Genomic DNA, 14,379 nt, shown 5'->3' on the forward strand with positions numbered 1-14,379 from the left:
GGAATCCAGTGATTTCCTAAGGCCGGGGGGGTGGCTCACGCCTGTAATCCCAGCACTTTGGGAGGCCGAGGTGGGCGGATCGCGAGGTCAGGAGATGGAGACCATCCTGGCTAACACGGTGAAACCCCGTCTCTACTCAAAATACAAAATAATCAGCCGGGCGTGGTGGTGGGCATCTGCAGTCCCAGCTACTCAGGAGGTGAGGCAGGAGAATGGCTCCAACCTGGGAGGTGGAGCCTGCAGTGAGCCAGATCACACCACTGCACTCCAGCCTGGGTGACAGAGCGAGACTCCAAAAAAAAAAAAAAAAAAAAAGGTGATTTCCTTTATGTTTCTCCTTATTTTATTTTATTTTATTATTTTATTTTACTACTCTGTCACCCAGACTGGAGTGCAATGGTGCGTGCGATCTTGGCTCTCTGCAACCTCCACCTCCTGGGTTCAAGCAATTGTCCTGCCTCAGCCTCCTGAGTAGCTGGGATTACAGGTGCGAACCACCACGCCCAGCTAATTTTTGTATTTTTAGTAGAGATGGGGTTTCACCATGTTGGCTAGGCTGGCCTCGAACTCCTGACCTCAAGTGATCCACCCACTTTGGCCTCCCAAAGTGCTGGGATTATAGGTATGAGCCACTGCACCTGGCTTCTTAGCATTTATTAACTGTAGGTTTTTTTGGTCGGGGGTTGCTAAATCTGGTTTTAAACAGAGAGAAAGCTGAATAACTGAGCTGAGTTAATGTTTCAAGGGAGGAAAGACTAGGAAGCAAAAGAATGAAAAGATTTGGGAGATAAGAGGGCACAGACTGGTGTGACTAATAAGTTTCTTTTTGGAGTGGGGGCCAAGTTACCTGGATATGATGGGGTAAATATTATTTTCTATCTCAAAGAAAAATGTGTGATGTTTATACTGTCTCAGAACAAATAGGCCTGTGACTGATGGATAGTTTACCATTTATGTAGCTGGTTTCATGTACTTTTGACAGCTCAATCAGGATTCCAACAGTTATAAAAAATGATTTTCTTCTAGGAAGTTACAGGAGGGGAGCACGTGCCCTCGCCCCCACCCCGTGCCCACCGGGCACTGTGCCTCTGAGTGAGGCAAATACATGGATGTGCAGAGCAGTACGGGGAGCGAGAAGAGGTCGCCCGGTGTCCCCAGAGTTTCCCAGGTTGGACATAGGGTGCCTCATTTCCCCAGGGCTGCCTGAGGACTATTTGGCTGGATTGAGGCCTGGAGGCCATTTGGGAAGGTCATTGAGTCCTTACTGTTCCTGGGACTGGCCATGAGGAAGAAACTCCCATCAGGAACCCAGGAGCCCAAGAGAGTCGGACCCGGATGGAGACTGGCCTTGAGACCACATGGAGACTTTGGGCCTGAGTGCGCTCCTCCATCTGGGATCCAGCCTGTGTCTAAGCCACTATCTCTGCTAAGGACAAGGTGAAGGGCTGTGGCCATCCTGGCCCTCAGGTGGAGGCAGGAAAAATGACAGCAGCCAGAGCAGGAGGGTGGAAGGTAGGAGGTAGTATTTTGCCACGGTGCCCATGCCCAGGGGCATTTTGGGTGTGGGTTTGCCTGTTTTAAAGATGTTTCAGTGCAGAAAAGCCCAGATTTGTACCAAAGATCAGTTAGCAGCTGAGGGGGTGGTAAAGTGGAAAGACAGAAAGTTCTCAGCTGGGTTTGGAGGTTTTGCCCATACTAGGGCAGGTGACAGGCCTGAGAGGCACCCAGAGCTGCCACAGACCTGCTACCAGAGATGTCTCCAAGCCTCTGGCTTATGACTTTGAGAGGATCAGTGAGACCTTCAAGGTCACTTTCAAGAAAGCCACCTCAAGGTGTAACTGGCTTTGTCGCATAGACATAGGAGCCCTTCTTAAGGGCAAGGCTGTTCACATACTTTTTTTTTTTTTTTTTCAGCATTACTCACAACCTAAGCAAGTTCTGGAGCCAGGCTACCTGGGTTCAAATCCACTCTCCTCCACTTACTGGCTCTGTGATCTTAAGCAAGTCACTTAACCTCTCTGGGCCCCAATTTCTTCATTTGCAAAATGGGTATATATCGAAACAATCTCATAGTATTGCTGTAAAGATTGAATAAAATAACATACTATATTTAGCACAGTGTTTGGCACATTGCAAACACTCACTAAATGATAATTTCTCCTCCTCCTTCTTTTTCATAATTACCATTCTGTTACTCAGACTACATGATAGGCATAAAAACATGTATTTATTTTAAAATGTATACCAAAGTAGTTATGTATACTAAATGTATACTAAAGTAGTTATTGAGGATACAGCATTAGATGACGAGTACAATATTACCTAGCATTTATTAGGCACCTACTCTATACTAAAGCTACATTAAAATATTCAAATACATTATTTCATTCATGAAGGTCCTTGCCTTCATGAAGCTAACACTTTAGATTTTTTTTTTTTTCTTAGAGATGGGGTCTCACTCTGTTGCCCAGGCTGGAGTGCAGTGGTGTGATCATAGCTCACTACAGCCTCAAACTCCTGGGCTCAAGCAATCCTCCCGCCTCAGCCTCAGCCTCCCAAGTATCTTTGACTACAGGTGTGCACTATCTCACCTGGCTAATTTATTTCAATTTTAATTTTTAGAGATGGGGTCTTGAACTCCTGGCTTCAAGTGATCCTCCTGCCTCAACCTCCCAAATAGCTGGGATTATAAGCATGAGCCACTGTGGCCAGCCATAAATTTAACAGTTTAAAAGGAGCTTTCTGGCTGCGTGCAGTGGCTCACGCCTGTAATCCCAGCACTTTGGGAGGCCAAGGTGGGCGGATCACCTGAGGTCAGGAGTTTGAGACAAGCCTGATCAACATGGTGAAACCCTGCCTCTATTGAAAATTAAAAAAAAAAAAATTAGCTGGGTATGGTGGTGAGTGTCTGTAATCCCAACTACTCAGGAGGCTGAGGCAGGAGGATCACTTGAACCCTGGAGGTGGAGGTTGCAGTGAGCCGAGATTGCGCCGCTGCACTCCAGCCTGGGTGACAGAGTGAGACTCCATCTCAAAAAAAAAAAAAAAGAAAAGAGCTTTACATATATTATCCAATGTTGTCCTCACAGGAATCCCATGAGGAAGATATTGTTGTCCCCATTCTACAGATAGAGAAATTGAGACAGGGAGGTCAGATCAGACATGTGGGAGTTAGATTCAAACACCCAGCTCTATGGCTTGAAGCCCGTGCTCCTTCTGCTGTGCCATGCTGCTGCCTCACCTCCACATTGCTAAATATGCACAAATTAATTGTCATGTCTATAGAAGAGTGGGTCTGTAGAAGGGTGTGTGGTCCTGTGTGTCTGGACACATTTCTATGACTGAATGTCTTATGTTAGTAGATGTGGGTGATTTGTGTAATTATATTTCTGAATCTTATGCCTGAGGGAGACTGTTTATGTGACTTTGTAGGATTGCGTGGGTAAGTGAAAATGTGGTTTGATTATGGGTTGGTGTAGCTGTGTGTGTGGGTGTGCCATGTGTCTGTTCAGATGACTGTGTGGCTATGGATGGCTCAGGTTAGTGGAGGGTGGCACTGGCCTATGGGACTCTTTTGACTTCCCTTTTAAAGGAGGGGAGAGAGGTGCTGGGAGGCGGGAGGGTGTGGTCTGCTACAGGTGCCCTTGCTGGAGGGGGCATCTGCCGGGCCTGGGCCTGGCCCTTGGTGACCGGCTACACTACCTAGTGCTGGGTTTCAGGCCGAGAGATGGAGAAGCTCATTTCCCCTTAAACACCGTAGATTAAGGGCCCGCAGCGGGCACGGGCGGGAGGGCGCCGTGTCGCTCATGTTACAAATCAATTCATTACCGGCACTCGCAGTTGCCTCCGATCTTCAAGGATCGGGGGGTTTGATGAAGAGGATTCATTTCAAGAAATAAACCTTTTAAATTAACCACGAGATGAGGGAAATTTCTTCATTTAAAAAATGCTCAGGCCCTGCTGGCTTTGTTTTCTCTCTTATTAGCATTGTTATTAATAACCCCACCCTCTCTCTCTAAGGGATAGTCCACCCTGCCCTGGGAGACAGAGTGAGCCGCTAGGGTGGGGGACAGGCCTCCTGCCTGGGCACCTTGGCCAGGTTCTGTCTACTCCACCAAGGTCTCTGAGGTCCAACAGTGGGACCCCAACCAGGCTCTGTGCCCCAGAGAGACTCTCAGGCAGGTGGCCAGGAACCTGCCGTGTGACCTTTGGTAAGTCACTTGACCCCTCTTCCCTCAACAGCTAAGTGACCATAGAATCATCACTTTCTACAGCTGGACCTTAAAGTTAGGAGTTTAGCTCTTGTTTGTTATCAATGAGCAAACAGGTTCAGAGAAGGGTGGTGGCTGACCCAAGGTCACACAGAAGCTTCTTAGCAGAGATGCATTCGATACCAGCCTAATTCCTGGTATAGTTTCTACCTTGAAACAAGCATCTGGACTCCTGATGTGTAATTACAAAGCACCTTGAAACAATTTGTCTCACTGGAAGTGTACCAATAACTTGTCAGGCATATATTACCATCCCTGTTTTACAGATGAGGAAATTGAGGTGCTTTTTTGTCAGGAAGCATGTTCTAGCCTATTGGGTTATCTGAGGAGAGTTTAATAAAACAACTATTTACAAAGGTATGGGCAAGGATTAGGAAAAGTATAAGTGATGGTACAGTATCTCGGGGCTAGTAATGGTGGGAAGCCATGGCCAAACCAGGGCTAAAAGGGACAAAGATGAATGGAGAAAAGTTACCAGAACCAGGAGAGAGCTCTGTATGGAGAGTTCTAGAGAGCTGTGGCCTTTATCGGGGAAATCCAGCTAATCTGCAACCACCTGGAATGGAAGGAGCTGAAGAAGCTCCCTCCCTGTGAATTCCTTTTGGTCAATCCCAAGGGAGCCAGGTGACGCGGACCATGCAGGCCAGCATTCCAGGGCCACAGGAGGGTGGAAAGGGGTGGGGACAGATCTGGAAGCGCAGACCACTAGCCAGGGGCAATGTGTCCTGCCAGTCAATGGCAGAGAAAGGATGTGCCCTCAGGACTTCTGATTCTAAGGGTCTCCTAAATCCAACCCATAGTCTTTTATGCCACCCTGCTCTGCCCAGTGATATCTGGTCAAATGAAATGCTAGGTCTGGAGGTGTAACTTAGGGCGGGCAGTGGCTGTCCCTCTCTGTGGCAAACAAGCATCTAGTTCCAGGAGGAAATAGAACCAAATACTGGCATCCAGCGATGACAGGTGACAACATCTCCCTCTCAGGGGGTATGTCTACATCAGAGCAGAGACTTTGGGAAACCCAAGGCTTTCACCCAGTGGACCATAGGATCCCTTCTATGGACACACTCTGCAGACAAAGTCTGCCCTGAAAGAGTCTGTAGCTCACAGAGCAAGTACAGGGATCAGGTAGAGCAGATGCCACCCCTCCACCCACCGCCACACACACACACACAGGGAGGCTGCCTTAGTCCATCCAAGCTGCTATCACAAAATCCCTGAGATTGGGTTATTTATTTATTTATTTATTTATTTTATTATTGCTATTTTTTTGAGACAGAGTGTCTCTCTGTCACCCAGGCTGGAGTGCAGTAGTGCAATCTCAGCTCACTGCAACCACTGCAATTCTCCTGCCTCAGCCTCCTGAGTAGCTGGGACTACAGGCACGCACCACTACGCCTGGCTAATTTTTGTATTTTTAGTAGAGACGGGGTTTCACCATGTTGGCCAGGGTGGTCTCGATCTCTTGGCCTTGTGATCCACCTGCCTCAGCCTCCCAAAGTGCTGGGATTACAGGCGTGAGCCACCGTGCCCGGCCAGGCCCCAATTCTTAATACCAGCACATTGGGTATTGGGTTCTAACGTAGGAATTCAGGGGGACACCAACATTCAGGCCATAACAGAGGGAGAAGAGTGGGGCCCAGGGAGAAGAGTGGAGCCCAGAGAGAACACTGCCTACCACCTTCTGTGGGGTCACTGCTTGATGTGGGATGGGTTGGGGACCCCAAGGAAATCCAGATTAGGGTCTCCTTTACTTGCCACCCCCAAAAAAGGAAAGCTAGACTGATAGATTCAGGTCATGGGAAAATGGAGAGACAATGGGGCCTGGAAAGGCGGAGAGCTCAGAGCCCTGGAGGGCCCAGAGTCTGCAACTCCAGGGAACCGGGGGTTCTGCAACCTGGGAGGACGGGATGGGAGCTGCCGGGAGCAGCATATAACCAGGCAATTTAAACTCTGCCTTCCAGCTTCCATCCCAGCTGGTATTGGCAGAGTCATTTCTAAGGTAGGGATCTGTATTCCTCCTTAGAACAGGGCTCCCCCAGGCCAAGGCCACGTTTGTCATCCTCAGACTAGGGGTCTCTGGGAGTGGGGCCTTAGCTCATCCTCTTTGTGGCCTCCTAAACTCAGCCCAGAGTTCTGGTCTCAAGTCAGGGTTTCAGTTCAGATATGGCCTCCCCATCTCCCCACCTAAGAAGATACAAACCCCAAAGTCTCCCTCTGCCTTCCTAGTCCCCTCCTAGCCCCTCTCCCCCTGCAGACTGGGGCAAGGAAGGAGAGGAAAAGAAAAAGGCCTTCCCAGCCTAGGCATAGACCTGCCCAGGTGTGTGGGGGGGACCAGCTCACCATCTCATTAACGTGGAATTGTTTTTAGGTTAATAATCTTGCGTTAATTTTCCCTTAAAATATTGTCTTTGACCGTTAAATGCTCACACTGTTATAAAAAGAACGTAATAAATGATCTTGAAGCAAATTCTCCTGCCAAATGTCATAATTTATTTGCATAATTAGCTCTTAATTTTAATTCAATATGCAAATCCACGCTTCCTTTCCATTGCAGCCGCCTGTTTCCCAGCCGGGCAGCCATGAATTTACTGTGACGCTCCCTCCACGGCTGTCAGAGGCGGGGGTGGGGAGGCAGGCACCTTCTGGGGCTGGTGCCTGGAGGAGGGGCTCAGACACATAGATTCAGATGGACAGGTCTGTGGGCCCCACTACGTGGACCCTGCAGATGGGCCTGTGTGGACAGCAGCATACTACATACTGGTGCAGAGACCCAGAGATGAAGGTAGGTGAACCCAGACTGACAGGCCAACACATCAAGCAACTCATGGGCACTCACTGAGACACATATAGGCAGAAACACTGCCACACATGAACACAGATCCCCACGAAGTCACATGACTTCATGGACACAGACATACAGATATACCTACAAACAAATGCAGACAGAGGCCCAGCCAATGAGCAGAGAGGCATGGGCAGCCCAGACATGTATCCGGGCAGACACAAACACTCACAGTAGAGAGATGCCTGGGCCCAGTTACAGGTGTGTGGGGCCACAGAGCTGCCGAAGCCACACATCTATATGGGCACACACATAAAAAGACACACTCTTTCAGGTAGAAACCTGACAACACTGCAGAAAAGCCTCGGCATGCCACGTGGACGCCCACACGCACTTTAGGACTTAGACTTCAAGCCTCCATAGCAACATGTTTGAGGCATCGTAGGGCTCATGGAAAGAACACAGAACGCAGAGTCAGCGTATCCGGTTCTAGAGCCAACTCCACCTTTCACTTGCTGTGGGACTTTGAGAAAGCCACTTCATTTTTTGTTCAATAATAGCTTTATTTATTTATTTATTTATTTTTGAGATGGAGTCTCACTCTGTCGCCCAGGCTGGAGTGCAGTGGTGTGATCTCAGCTCACTGCAAGCTCCGCCTCCCGGGTTCACACCATTCTCCTGCCTCAGCCTCCCGAGCATCTGGGACCACAGGTGCCCGCCACCACGCCTGGCTAATTTTTTGTATTTTTAGTAGAGACGGGGTTTCACCATGTTAGCCGGGATGGTCTCGATCTCCTGACCTCATGATCCGCCCACCTTGGTCTCCCAAAGTGCTGGGATTACAGGCGAATAGCTTTATTAAGATCTAACTCACATACCATAAACAATTCACCTATTTAACGTGTACAAGTCAGTGGTTTTTAGTATGTTCACAGGGTCATGCAACCATCACCACAATAAATTTTAGAACATTTTAATCACTCCCAGAAACCCCACTGCCATCACCAGTCACTCCCCTTTTCCCCCAACACCCTCTGCCCCAGCCCTAAGCAACCACTAATTGATTTTCTGTCTCTATTTATTTGCATTACATATAAAGGGAATCATACAATATGTGTTTTTTTGGTGACTGGCTTCTCTCACTTAACATGTTTTCAATAGTGATCTGTGTTGTAGCATGAATCAGTATTTCATTCCTTTTTATGGCAATGGACTAATATTCCATTATATGGATATACAACATTTTATGTATGCATTTGTCAGCTGATGGACACTTGAGTGGTTTTCACTTTTTGGCAATCATGAATAACACTGCTATGAACATCCCTGTACAAGTTTTGGTGTGGACCTATGTTTTTATTTCTCTTGAGTCTATTCATAAGAGTAGACGTTCATCTTCTTCGAGTTTGGTTTTCCCATCAAAAAAATAAAAGGGCTCATTCTAATCAAACCCTCACAGGCTTCTCCACGGCCTTTGTTTACGATTAACATGGCATTCTCAAGTTGAGATCATGGCCCTTCTCACTCAGCCACACACAGACACAGGTATACTTGCACACACACACACACACATGCACACGCACAAGGACACACCACATAGTCACACACTCAGTTGCCAACACAGCCACCTGACCCATAGCCCCATTGCCCCAAAGGCACAGATGTACCCAAGGTGACCTAAACACTCACAGAGACCCGATGCCGAGGTGCCTAGAGAAAAAGAAGGAAATGGAGTTGGAGAGATTGTGGTAGCTACACGGAAGAACTTCCTTTCACCACGAAGGCAGGGGCGGAGTCTGGAGTTTGGGAGGAAGGGGTCAGCCAACAAAATAGGGAGAAAAAGCTGAGTGAGAGGGTGAGGTGTTAGGAGATAGGGGCGCTCTGGGACGGGGGCTGTGCGGTTGGATCAAGGTCTGGTTCGAACGCTAGGACACTTGGGTCCTGCTTCCCCATCTGCTTCTGCCCTACCCTCGCCCTGACCAGGGTATCCTTTGTCTCCCTGCTCCCCCTCCCTGAAGGAAACGTGACCCCTCCCCACGTTCACCTCCCTCCCCCACAAGCTAAGGAGACAAAAGGGATCCTTTTCCAGGATAATTAAGCCTCGGAGACGCAGCTCCTCCCAGGAAACTGATCAGGTTTGCCCTGGGAGAGCCCTTGAGTGTGGGAGGGGAGGGAAAGGGAGGTGGGGGCACACAGAGGGATGACCAGAACACAGGAAAGTGAGCTCGGAGACTGCCAGGCGGACAGTATTCCTGTGGCCATATATTGTCTGTCACAAAAGTTGGAACTTTATTTCCCTTTCTTAGGAGAGGGTTCATGTGATTAGCGACAGATTTGAATCCACTGTCTCCCACAATCACAGAAGTCCTGGGGTGGACAAGCGGAAGATGCATGTGTGCCTGTGTGGATATGTGTTGATGTTGTTGCTACGTCACTGTGTAAGTGTGAATGTGTGTCTGTCCCCCACCATCTCGGGCCCCCACGCCCCCCTGCAGAAGACTCACAGTGTGGCCTCAGCGGAGTTTCTAACCTGGAGTGATCGCTTTCCTGATTTGCCACTTTAGTACTCTTGTTAATGAATTTTTAATCTTCTTAATGACATTAAACACGGAAAGTAATTAAGGAAAACAAGTTTGAAACTGCTGACTTCAACCCTTTATTCACAACTATTTAATGTAGAATTAATTTGATTTTGCCCATTATTCAAATGAACACGCTACCTTCTCCCTGGCCCCAGGCCTGTCCCCTTGCCCTCGTCCCCCGAATGCCCAAAGACCCCCTGTTGTGATCACTCGGTTGTTATTGACCCAAGTGGGTGCTGGTTTCTGTGCACCGTGTCTGTGCTGAGGGCTGGAGGTGATGACTAAGCCAAACTCCTGGATGGTGTGGAAGGCAGAGTGGCCTCTGTAAGAGGTCAGGAGGATTGAAGGGACTCAGGAGGGAGCCAGGAAAACAGAGCTCCTTCCCCACCTTGAGTCCATCTCGGATTTCCACCTCTGGATACTCCATCAATAGCTCCTGCGTGCTCCATGTCCTGTGCACTCAAGTGCTTGGATGTTGGAAGCCTTGGGTATTCAGATGTTTGGACATTTGATAGAATATATAAATCTGTAGAATTCAAAATAATCAGGTGTTTGGAGGCTCAGTGCTGGGGTGGGTACCTGAATGGTCAGGTTCCGTGATGTCCATTTTGCAGAATTTTAGACCAAAAGAGAGAAACTTCCACCTCTAAACCTCGGGCCTCAGGCCACTGTCTGGATGAAGCTAAAATGGGAGGTCATAGCTGCTTGAAGCTGAGTTTGAAATCGATCCAGGTCCTGCAAGCAGAAACCAGGTCCCAGGACAGAGCCAGTACATCCCTGAACCAGAGGGTTTGGCTGCCACCTTCCAGAAGGGGTCCTGAAGCTGCCTCAGGACCCTGGACAAAAGTGACGGCAAGGGCTGTCGATGTCTGGGCCTTCTTCACGCCTGAAGGCAGTGGAGCAGGCAGCTATTCTCCAGGGCAAAGTACTCACAGCTGGGTGGTGGAGCTAGAAGAACAGGTGCAGGAGGTACCCTCAGCCTCTGGATTCGTGCCCCAAGAGGCCACTCCACTTTAGCCTTGGGTGCTGGACCCCGTTTTGTGTGGGAGTACGCATGTACCCGTGTGGTGGCCAGGACAGCAGGCAGCAGAGGGAAATGGAAACAGCTCCGCACTCAGCCTCAGGTGGATCTGACTTAAATCCTGACTTTGGGCAAGTCCCTGACCTCTCCTTTCTTCCTCACTGAAGTGGGGTGACCGCTTCTCACTCCAAGGAGTTGTTGCCATGAGTACATTAGACGCCACAGGTGCATTCCCTGCGCAGCGCCTGGCATGCTGCAGGCCTGCCCATCAATCCCTGCCCCATCACTCCCAAGCCCCCGCCGCGGGGAGAAAAGGAGACCCCAGGAATGTGCCAGAGAAAGAAAACAGAGGGCTTCTGGGGCTGGGGACCAAAAGAGGGTCTCGGGAAGATGTGGACTTGCCCAGAGTGGGGAAGGGAGAGCTGATCGGAGCATTGGAGAGCTGCCTCCCCCATCCTTGAACTGCCTCAGAAATGTTCCTTTCAGTCATTCCCCTGAATTATATCCCCAGGAGGGGTTTTCTGCCTCCCTCCCTCCGCCTTCCCCCTTCCCCCTGCCTCTTCTCTCTAAACAAGCCTCCCCCAAGTCACTTCACTCATCTCAGCTCCTGGAAGAAAAGCAGCCCTAGCCCTTGGCCCCCGCCCTCACGCTGCGCTGAGCCATGACCGGCCCGAGCTGATGCGAGAGTCTCCCTCGCCCCTTCCTCCCATTCCAGGGACTTTATGGGCTGAGACGCTGCTGGCTCGCTCACTTGTCCCTCTCTCCCGCTCCTCTTTCCATCATTCTCTGTGTCTCTTCCTCCCTCTTTCTTTCTTCCCCTGCCATGGCTGGCCTTGCTCCTTCCTGCCTGTCTTTCTCCATCTCTGTGTCTGTCTTCGCCTCTTGGTCTTTCTCACTTTCTTGAAAGACCATGGACTCTAGAACATTTCTAGCTACAACTACCCAGGGCACCCTCTCAGGAAAGGAAAAACAGCTGGACCCAGAAGGGGACAATGGGAGGAACCCATCCTTGTGGGAGTGGCCCACCTCGAGATGGCCCTGGGGTAGGGGGAGCCCTTAAATTGGCCTGCAGTTCAGTCCAAGGGAGGCCAGAACTGGTGTGACGGGGATCTCATGTCTCCCAAATACTTTGCCACCTCCCCTCCTTGTTGACATCCTGGAAGGGCCAGGAGGATTCTGAAGAAGAGGACTTGACCAGGTTAGCACACTCACATCACACTTACCTTCACACACCCGCCCCCACTCTCCCAACAAAGACCCACGCTTTCTCACACACAACACACTCACAAACAGACTATGTGGTGCCTCGTTTACACACAGACACAAATATGCACCGGCCCAGACACACATGGATGCAGATGCACACTCACAGATACACACAGCTACCCCCAACACATAGATCGTATACACACATATGCACAGATGCGCACACACACACATATACACGCAGAGATCCCACAGGCGCCCAAAAGCACAGGGCAATGATTAATGTCCCCTCAGAAAAAGAAATTATATCGAATAAATTAAACTACTGTGGCAGCAAATTGAAAAATAAGGATGTAAATGAGGTTTGAATACTTAATATCGAAGACAAGGGGGGAATGAGAAGGGATCGCTGGGTCCCCTGAGAGGGGAAAGGATGGTCCCTCCTGCCTCCCAATTCAACTCTGGCTCCTGTCCAGAGACCTCAGAGCTGGGGCAGGGCTAGTGCTGGGGCTCAGTCAGCCCCAGGACTCTCCCTGCAGGGCCATTGCAGACAAAATTCCAGAACCTCTGGAAAGACTCAAGGAGGGAGGATGGGGAAGAGGAGGTGAGACCACCTGGCATCACCTCAAAACCTAACCCTGACACTCCCAGCACGCAAAGGGACACTTGCTTTCAGGCCCAACACGTAGTCCTTCCAAGGCCCATCTTGAGAGAAGGCCCTCTTGACTCATCTCTCCCCAGGCCCCTACCCACCCCACGACACTCAAAGGCACCTGAATACCTATGCGTCGCTCAGCCCTCCACGATCAATCTCAAAGCTGCACACACTCCCAGAACTCACCTGCCTCCTCGCACGCCCAATGTATCCTAACCCAGACCCACCCTGCACACACCACAGACATTCGGCCCACTTGCCCACCAACACCCCAATGCCACCCTGGCACAGTCCCACCCACACCAAGTATCCCCAAACCCCAGGGACACACACATGCTTACACACACACACACACACACACACAGAGTGGGGTAGCCCATCCCTGAGTCCCAATCCCCTCAGAACTGTGGGACGGATGGGTGGGAGGATTGGGGGAGGCTTCTCTTTAAGCTTTAATAAGCAGGACTCCTTGCACACACAAACAAGCACGAACACACACACACACACACACACACACACAGACACGGACTGGCTCTCTGTGGAGCACTTCCGCTCAGCCTCCATCTCTGTTTCTGTCTGCCTCCACCTCTGTTGCCGGCTCAGTTTCCCTCACTCTGCCTGTCAACTGCTTTCTCACTGTCGCCTTTGTCTCGGACACCCCAATATATCCCCGCCTCCCCCCGCTCCCCATCGGTCGCCAGTCCCCGGCTGCTACCCACACCCCCGCGCCCCCCCGCCCGCAGCCCCCCACCCCCTTCCCCTCCTCCGCGTCGCTCGCTGTCGTCTCTGTTCATATATATTTAGTATTTATTTACAAGGCTGGGTTTTTTCCCTGGGCGGGAAGCCAGCCGTGCACAGAAATCCTTAAGATGCTATAAAGCTGGTGAGGTATAAAATGGAAAGTGGTTAGTGCGCTGTTTGGAGATATCTCACCGGCGGCCGCACCGCCGCCCAGCCGCCCGCTGTAAATCTCCCGGAGTTTAGCGCGCTTGTTGGTATCTGGCCGCCAGGGAGGGGCTGGGCGGGAGGCGGGGGCGCCCCCAGAGCCGAGAGCGCCCCCAGCGCAGGGACCCCTCAGCAGAGGCCCGGGGAGCGCCGCCCCCTCCTCAAAGGGACAGGGGCTAAGGGGGCTGGGAAGTCCCTTTCTGGGTAAACAAAGGCTCCCACCGGGCCTCTTCTGAACTTTGCCAAGGGGACCGAAAAAAGAGGAGTAAAGACCTTGAGACTGGAGGTCCCTCATCAGCGCACATGCTGGGCAAGAGGTCACTGAAGGACAGGGCAGAGCTTAGGCAAGACCCTGCCGAGATTTTGCCTAGGTTAGGAACCAAGGTTCTGCCACTGATAAGCGGGGTGAGCTAGCTGTGTGGCTCTGGGCTCTGTAACAGAGAATTCTGCAGGAGGCAACAGGGTACCCCAAGTCTGGACGGGGCAGTCAATCTAGACCAAAAGGGTGAAAAAGCCACTTCTGGATTGAGTAGCACTGCAGGGCAGCTGGGAGGAAAGGGCCGGCCCGGTCCATCCGCCTGCCCATCAGTGACCACGGCAGTCCTTTGATTTCCCTGGTCTGAGAGTCACAGGAGAAGCAGGCCCAATCTGTGAGGATCAGCAAGACGGGGAACCCCCAGAGGGCAGCTCTCATCTCCCGCTCATCCCGCCCCCCCACCAGCAGAGCCCAGAGCTGGCTCTCAGGAGCTGTCAGTAAGTGCCCTTTGATTGATGAGTTGGGAAGGCTGAACTCTGCCACACTCCCCTCTCACTCTGGAGGGATGACACACCTGTCATACAGCCTGCACACGCACATCCCAGCTCACCTGGACACATGTCAGGAGGGCCAGGAGTAATGACAGGGAACTCTTAGGTGG

Source organism: Hylobates moloch, unplaced genomic scaffold (genome assembly GCF_009828535.3).
Source record: "Hylobates moloch isolate HMO894 unplaced genomic scaffold, HMol_V3 SCAFFOLD_3, whole genome shotgun sequence".
Taxonomy (NCBI): Eukaryota; Metazoa; Chordata; class Mammalia; order Primates; family Hylobatidae; genus Hylobates; species Hylobates moloch.